General features: G+C 45.5%; 1 pseudogene; it reads right to left on the minus strand.

Annotated features, from left to right (window-relative positions):
- Positions 1-3,001, minus strand: part of LOC124034961 — an 18,568-nt pseudogene extending 15,567 nt beyond the window's left edge.
- Between the last annotated feature and the right edge of the window lie 5,147 nt (positions 3,002-8,148).

The raw sequence follows: 8,148 nt of genomic DNA on the forward strand, positions 1-8,148 counted from the left end.
GTCATGTTTGTCATTTATTATCATGTCTTGTCCCTGTGCTCCCCATTCTGTTCGTTTCCCTCTGCTGGTCTTATTGGGTTCTTTCCCTCTTTCTATCCCTCTCTCTCCCCCTCCCCTCTCACTCTCTCGCTCTCTCTTCTCTCTATCGTTCCGTTCCTGCTCCCAGCTGTTCCTATTCCCCTAATCATCATTTAGTCTTCCCACACCTGTTCCCGATCCTTTCCCCTGATTAGAGTCCCTATTTATTCCTTTGTGTTCCGTTCCTGTCCCGTCGGTTCCTTGTTTAGTATTCACCGTGCTGTGATTGTGTTTCGCCCTGTCCTGTCGTGTTTTTTGCCTTCATCAGATGCTGCGTGTGAGCAGGTGTCTCTGTCAACTACGGCCTGCGCCTACCCGAAGCGACCTGCAGTCTGTGGCCGCTTCTCTTGTTATTCCCCTCTACAGACTAGAGGATTTCTGTTATTCCCTGTTTGGACTTGAATAAACTCTGTTTCTGTTAAGTCGCTTTTGGGTCCTCTATCACCAGCATGACAGAAGGAACCGACCAAGGAATGGACCCAGCGACTTCAGACGCTCGTTACACTGCCGTCAAGATCCAAGGAGCCATGCTCGGCAGACACGAGCAGGAATTGTCTGCTGCTCGCCATGCCGTGGAGAACCTGGCCGCTCAGGTTTCCGACCTCTCTGGACAGTTCCAGAGTCTACGTCTCGTGCCACCTGTTACTTCCTGGCCTGCCGAGCCTCCAGAACCTAGGGTTAATAACCCACCTTGCTACTCCGGGCAGCCCACTGAGTGCCGCTCCTTTCTCACGCAGTGTGAGATTGTGTTCTCTCTCCAACCCAACACATACTCTAGAGAGAGAGCTCGGGTTGCTTACGTCATTTCACTCCTTACTGGCCGGGCTCGAGAATGGGGCACAGCTATCTGGGAGGCAAGGGCTGATTGCTCTAACAAGTTCCAGAACTTTAAAGAGGAGATGATTCGGGTTTTTGACCGTTCAGTTTTTGGTAGGGAGGCTTCTAGGGCCCTGGCTTCCTTATGCCAAGGTGAACGGTCCATAACGGATTATTCTATTGAGTTTCGCACTCTTGCTGCCTCTAGTGAGTGGAACGAGCCGGCGCTGCTCGCTCGTTTTCTGGAGGGACTCCACGCAGTGGTTAAGGATGAGATTCTCTCCCGGGAGGTTCCTTCAGATGTGGACTCTTTGATTGCTCTCGCCATCCGCATAGAACGACGGGTAGATCTTCGTCACCGGGCTCGTGGAAGAGAGCTCGCATCAACGGTGTTTCCCTGCTCCGCATCGCAACCATCTCCCTCCTCTGGCTTTGAGACTGAGCCCATGCAGCTGGGAGGGATTCGCATCTCGACTAAGGAGAGGGAACGGAGGATCACCAACCGCCTGTGCCTCTATTGCGGAGTTGCTGGACATTTTGTTAATTCATGTCCAGTAAGAGGCCAGAGCCCATCAGTAAGCGGAGGGCTACTGGTGAGCGCTACTACTCAGGTCTCTTCATCTAGATCTTGTACTACTATGTCGGTCCATCTACGCTGGACCGGTTCGGGTGCTACATGCAGTGCCTTGATTGACTCTGGGGCTGAGGGTTGTTTCATGGACGAAGCATGGGTTCGGAAACATAACATTCCTTTCAGACCGTTAGACAAGCCTACGCCCATGTTTGCCTTAGATGGTAGTCATCTTCCCAGTATCAAATTTGAGACACTACCTTTAACTCTCACAGTATCTGGTAACCACAGTGAGACTATTTCTTTTTTGATTTTCCGTTCACCGTTTACACCTGTTGTTTTGGGTCATCCCTGGCTAGTATGTCATAATCCTTCTATTAATTGGTCTAGTAATTCTATCCTATCCTGGAACGTTTCTTGTCATGTGAAGTGTTTAATGTCTGCCATCCCTCCCGTTTCTTCTGTCCCTACTTCTCAGGAGGAACCTGGCGATTTGACAGGAGTGCCGGAGGAATATCATGATCTGCGCACGGTCTTCAGTCGGTCCCGAGCCAACTCCCTTCCTCCTCACCGGTCGTATGATTGTAGTATTGATCTCCTTCCGGGGACCACTCCTCCTCGAGGTAGACTATACTCTCTGTCGGCTCCCGAACGTAAGGCTCTCGAGGATTATTTGTCTGTGTCTCTTGACGCCGGTACCATAGTGCCTTCTTCTTCTCCGGCCGGGGCGGGGTTCTTTTTTGTTAAGAAGAAGGACGGTACTCTGCGCCCCTGCGTGGATTATCGAGGGCTGAATGACATAACGGTTAAGAATCGTTATCCGCTTCCCCTTATGTCATCAGCCTTCGAGATTCTGCAGGGAGCCAGGTGCTTTACTAAGTTGGACCTTCGTAACGCTTACCATCTCGTGCGCATCAGAGAGGGGGACGAGTGGAAAACGGCGTTTAACACTCCGTTAGGGCATTTTGAGTACCGGGTTCTGCCGTTCGGTCTCGCCAATGCGCCAGCTGTTTTTCAGGCATTAGTTAATGATGTTCTGAGAGACATGCTGAACATCTTTGTTTTTGTCTATCTTGACGATATCCTGGGATTTTTTTCTCCGTCACTGAGATTCATGTTCAGCACGTTCGGACACCACAGCGCCTTTAGGAGAATTGTCTCTCACGTAAAGGCTGAGAAGTGCTCTTTCATGTCTCCTCCGTTACTTTTCTCGGTTCCGTTATTTCCGCTGAGGCATTCCAGATGGATTCGCTAAGGTCCAAGCTGTCAGTGGTGGCCGTTCCAGAGTCACGTGTCGGTTACCGCGCTTTTGGGTTTCGCTAATTTCTATCGGCGTTTCATTCGTAATTTAGGTCAAGTTGCTGCTCCTCTCACAGCTCTTACTTCTGTCCAAGAGCGTGTTTTAAGTGGTCCGGTTCCGCCCAGGGAGCTTTTTGATCTTCTAAAGAGCAGTTTCGTCCGCTCTATCCTCGTTACTCACGCGTCGCTGGGCAATTCATTGTCGAGTTTGGCAGCTTCAGGAAGACTGGGAGCCATTCTATCCCAGCGCTTCCAGTCTGACGATAAGGTTCATCCTTGCGCTTATTTTTCTCATCGCCTGTCGCCATCTGAGCGCAACTATGATGTGGGTAACCGTGAACTGCTCGCCATCCGCTTAGCCCTAGGCGAATGGCGACAGTGGTTGGAGGGGGCGACCGTTCCTTTTGTCGTTTGGACAGACCATAAGAACCTTGAGTACATCCGTTCTGCCAAACGACTTAATGCCCGTCAAGCTCGTTGGGCGTTGTTTTTCGCTCGTTTCGAGTTTGTGATTTCTTACCGTCCGGGTAGCAAGAACACCAAGCCTGATGCCTTATCCCGTCTGTTTAGTTCTTCTGTGGCTTCTACTGATCCCGAGGGGATTCTTCCTTATGGGCGTGTTGTCGGGTTAACAGTCTGGGGAATTGAAAGACAGGTTAAGCAAGCACTCACGCACACTGCGTCGCCGCGCGCTTGTCCTAGTAACCTCCTTTTCGTTCCTGTTTCCACTCGTCTGGCTGTTCTTCAGTGGGCTCACTCTGCCAAGTTAGCTGGTCATCCCGGTGTTCGAGGCACTCTTGCGTCTATTCGCCAGCGCTTTTGGTGGCCGACTCAGGAGCGTGACACGCGCCGTTTCGTGGCTGCTTGTTCGGACTGCGCGCAGACTAAGTCGGGTAACTCTCCTCCTGCCGGTCGTCTCAGACCGCTCCCCATTCCTTCTCGACCATGGTCTCACATCGCCTTAGGCTTCACTACCGGTCTGCCTTTGTCTGCGGGGAAGACTGTGAGAGCCGCCAATAAACGCAGGATTAAGAGTCCAAGGTATTGTTGCGGCCAGAGAGTGTGGCTTTCCACTCGCAACCTTCCTCTTACGACAGCTTCTCGTAAGTTGACTCCGCGGTTCATTGGTCCGTTCCGTGTCTCCCAGGTCGTCAATCCTGTCGCTGTGCGACTGCTTCTTCCGCGACATCTTCGTCGCGTCCATCCTGTCTTCCATGTCTCCTGTGTTAAGCCCTTTCTTCGCACCCCCGTTCGTCTTCCCTCCCCCTCCCGTCCTTGTCGAGAGCGCACCTATTTACAAGGTACATAAGATCATGGACATGCGTTCTCGGGGACGGGGTCACCAATACTTAGTGGATTGGGAGGGTTACGGTCCTGAGGAGAGGAGTTGGGTTCCGTCTCGGGACGTGCTGGACCGTTCACTCATCGATGATTTCCTCCGTTGCCGCCAGGATTCCTCCTCGAGTGCGCCAGGAGGCGCTCGGTGAGTGGGGGGTACTGTCATGTTTGTCATTTATTATCATGTCTTGTCCCTGTGCTCCCCATTCTGTTCGTTTCCCTCTGCTGGTCTTATTGGGTTCTTTCCCTCTTTCTATCCCTCTCTCTCCCCTCCCCTCTCACTCTCTCGCTCTCTCTTCTCTCTATCGTTCCGTTCCTGCTCCCAGCTGTTCCTATTCCCCTAATCATCATTTAGTCTTCCCACACCTGTTCCCGATCCTTTCCCCTGATTAGAGTCCCTATTTATTCCTTTGTGTTCCGTTCCTGTCCCGTCGGTTCCTTGTTTAGTATTCACCGTGCTGTGATTGTGTTTCGCCCTGTCCTGTCGTGTTTTTTGCCTTCATCAGATGCTGCGTGTGAGCAGGTGTCTCTGTCAACTACGGCCTGCGCCTACCCGAAGCGACCTGCAGTCTGTGGCCGCTTCTCTTGTTATTCCCCTCTACAGACTAGAGGATTTCTGTTATTCCCTGTTTGGACTTGAATAAACTCTGTTTCTGTTAAGTCGCTTTTGGGTCCTCTATCACCAGCATGACACAACGCCTCAATTTACAGCTAAATGCAGGAGCACCGCTTTTGAAAATAAATTAAAGTTACAGATTTAATGTAAAGATATAATGTAAAACACTATAAAATATATATATATATATTAAATGAATCCCGCTTATTTGCATATTCTAAAATCTTACAAGAGACAAATGTATTTTTGTTGTTGTTGCAGAAATAAATTTCAAAAAATAAAATTCCCAAAATAAATTCAAACAGTGCAGTTAGCTTCTGCCTCAGATGCTGAGCGCAAAGATGAGACCAATTTAATATCTAAGGAGGTGGAGAGAGTCTTACCACAGAGGAAGAAGTTTCTGACTTATGGATACTGGGTCCACAGCTTCCTTATATCTGGTTGGAAGTGCCAACCAAGCAAAAGTTAATTGTGGACCACTCTGTTTAAGGCAATGAATTGCATGAGGGACCTCTGTATGTCTATGTTTCATTAGCACCTTCCACATCCAGGAGCGCCACACTCCCATTACATCACTTTTTTTAAATGCAATATCTGACTTCTGTATCGAATTTAACTGAATTTATGTAAATTAGAGATGTCTTCGCTAATAATACTGATGACAATATAAACTGTTTGATTTATCAAATTGATTCCAAGATTACTACTACTGCACCTCAGCTACTGTAATGGAGTGAGTCCATGTTCCCAACTACCAATTAATCTTATATGACCTAATATGTCCTTAATTAGGTACATTTTTGTGGCAATAATCTTTATCAACCATTTTATATTTTTGACTTTAAAAAATATATATATATATATATTTAATATTTTGCTTGTAAAAACATCTGAACTGTCTCCTCACCTCATGCTTGTGACGGAGTTGTCCGTTATCTAAGTGTGATTTATCACCCTGGTGAAACCAGAATAAATATTTAAGCGCTATAACAGAGACATTTAGGCTTTCGACAGCTCATTAAACTGTTCCCTCAAATGTGTAGTTATTTATCAGTAGGATCTAATGAAGATGTGTAGTTATTTATCAGTAGGATCTAATGAAGATGTGTAGTTATTTATCAGTAGGATCTAATGAAGATGTGTAGTTATTTATCAGTAGGATCTAATGAAGATGTGTAGTTATTTATCAGTAGGATCTAATGAAGATGTGTAGTTATTTATCAGTAGGATCTAATGAAGATGTGTAGTTATTTATCAGTAGGATCTAATGAAGATGTGTAGTTATTTATCAGTAGGATCTAATGAAGATGCTGGAGATGCTTTTATTTGGCTCACATTTCAGTCGGCTAAAACGGTCCAGCAGGATTGTTACGATTGATATGACATCAGTACAGTATTTCAGTAATCTTCTCCACTTAAATTGCTGACAGCGATATAGCCGTCTTAAACTTTTACCTCACTCTGAAGTAAACCGCTTATACAAATTGGGCAGGAAGCTATGCTGACCATCTGGAAGGACCCCATCAACACCTTTTCATTTCTTTGACTGCGCTCTCTTCTTCACTACAGCCAAGGTTTATTGTTTGGTATATCTGCCAGCATTTCCACACAGCCTTATTCTGGCACCGATGCCACTGTTACTAGTCAGACGATATCTACTTGGCGTGATTGTGGCTGGAGAGAACATTCACACCATGCAGACTGAGTTGATGACATTTAAACTATTTTAATGTGCCAAGATCTTGCGTGATATATGACCTGTGTTTTTGTATTTGAGGGACATGTTTCTTCTAAGCTTCAAACTTGCTCTGGGCAGAAGTTCGTAACAACCATTACAGCTGTCACGTTCTGACCTTAGTTCCTTTGTTATGTCTTTGTTTTAGTATTGGTCAGGGCGTGAGTTGGGTGGGTTGTCTATGTTCTTTATTCTATAATTTGGGATTTTCTGTGTTCGGCCTGGTATGGTTCTCAATCAGAGGCAGCTGTCAATCGTTGTCCCTGATTGAGAATCATACTTAGGTAGCCTGGTTTCACTTTTGAGTTGTGAGTGTTTATTTTTTGTTCTGTGATTTGTTGCACCATTCAGGACTGTTCGTTTGTCGTGTATTGTTTGTACTTATTGTACTTAAAACGCTGCACCTTGGTCCTCTCCAACCATTACAACAGCCATTGTAATACTTAATATCAATACGCAGTTGAGAAAACTGTCATTCTAAAACATCATTGTACATATGACATATTTTGGCTGGGCCTTGTGAGGATCAGACAGTACAATTGATCCAATACATAAGGCTGCTTTAGAGGGCTCAATCTGTGCTCGCAAAGTAGACGTTGTGTTTTTATCCACACGTTTTTCAGACTTCGTGAACCCATTTAACCCCAACATTTCTTAACATTTTTAAATCATCATTGTAAAGCACTAATTATGTTAAGTACATTTCTGAAGATTATTATTTAATTAATGTGATTAAGTAATACATTTACATTTGTGTCTCCTTTTAACGTCAACCCTGTTACGTGAATTGAACTCTCGTTTTGGTGAAACTATTCGTTTTTAAATTATATTTTTCAAAATAAATATTGAACATCTAATAATCAGATCACAGTGTAAAAGCAGGTGAGATGGTTCTAGTCTTTATGTAAAAGCAGGTGAGTTGGTTCTAGTCTTTATGTAAAAGCAGGTGAGCTGGTTCTAGTCTTTATGTAAAAGCAGGTGAGCTGGTTCTAGTCTTTATGTAAAAGCAGGTGAGCTGGTTCTACTCTTTATGTAAAAGCAGGTGAGCTGGTTCTAGCCTTTATGTAAAAGCAGGTGAGCTGGTTCTAGTCTTTATGTAAAAGCAGGTGAGTTGGTTCTAGTCTTTATGTAAAAGCAGGTGAGCTGGTTCTAGTCTTTATGTAAAAGCAGGTGAGTTGGTTCTAGTCTTTATGTAAAAGCAGGTGAGCTGGTTCTACTCTTTATGTAAAAGCAGGTGAGCTGGTTCTAGCCTTTATGTAAAAGCAGGTGAGCTGGTTCTACGTCTTTATGTAAAAGCAGGTGAGTTGGTTCTACACTTTATGTAAAAGCAGGTGAGCTGGTTCTAGTCTTTATGTAAAAGCAGGTGAGTTGGTTCTAGTCTTTATGTAAAAGCAGGTGAGCTGGTTCTAGTCTTTATGTAAAAGCAGGTGAGCTGGTTCTACTCTTTATGTAAAAGCAGGTGAGCTGGTTCTACTCTTTATGTAAAAGCAGGTGAGCTGGTTCTAGCCTTTATGTAAAAGCAGGTGAGCTGGTTCTACTCTTTATGTAAAAGCAGGTGAGTTGGTTCTAGCACTTTATGTAAAAGCAGGAGGAGACATGAAAGAGCACTTCTCAGCCTTTACGTAGAGACAATTCTCTAAAGGCGCTGTAGAACACGTCGAACGTGCTGAACATGAATCTCAGTGACGGAGAAAA

Source organism: Oncorhynchus gorbuscha, linkage group LG05 (genome assembly GCF_021184085.1).
Source record: "Oncorhynchus gorbuscha isolate QuinsamMale2020 ecotype Even-year linkage group LG05, OgorEven_v1.0, whole genome shotgun sequence".
Lineage (NCBI taxonomy): Eukaryota > Metazoa > Chordata > Actinopteri > Salmoniformes > Salmonidae > Oncorhynchus > Oncorhynchus gorbuscha.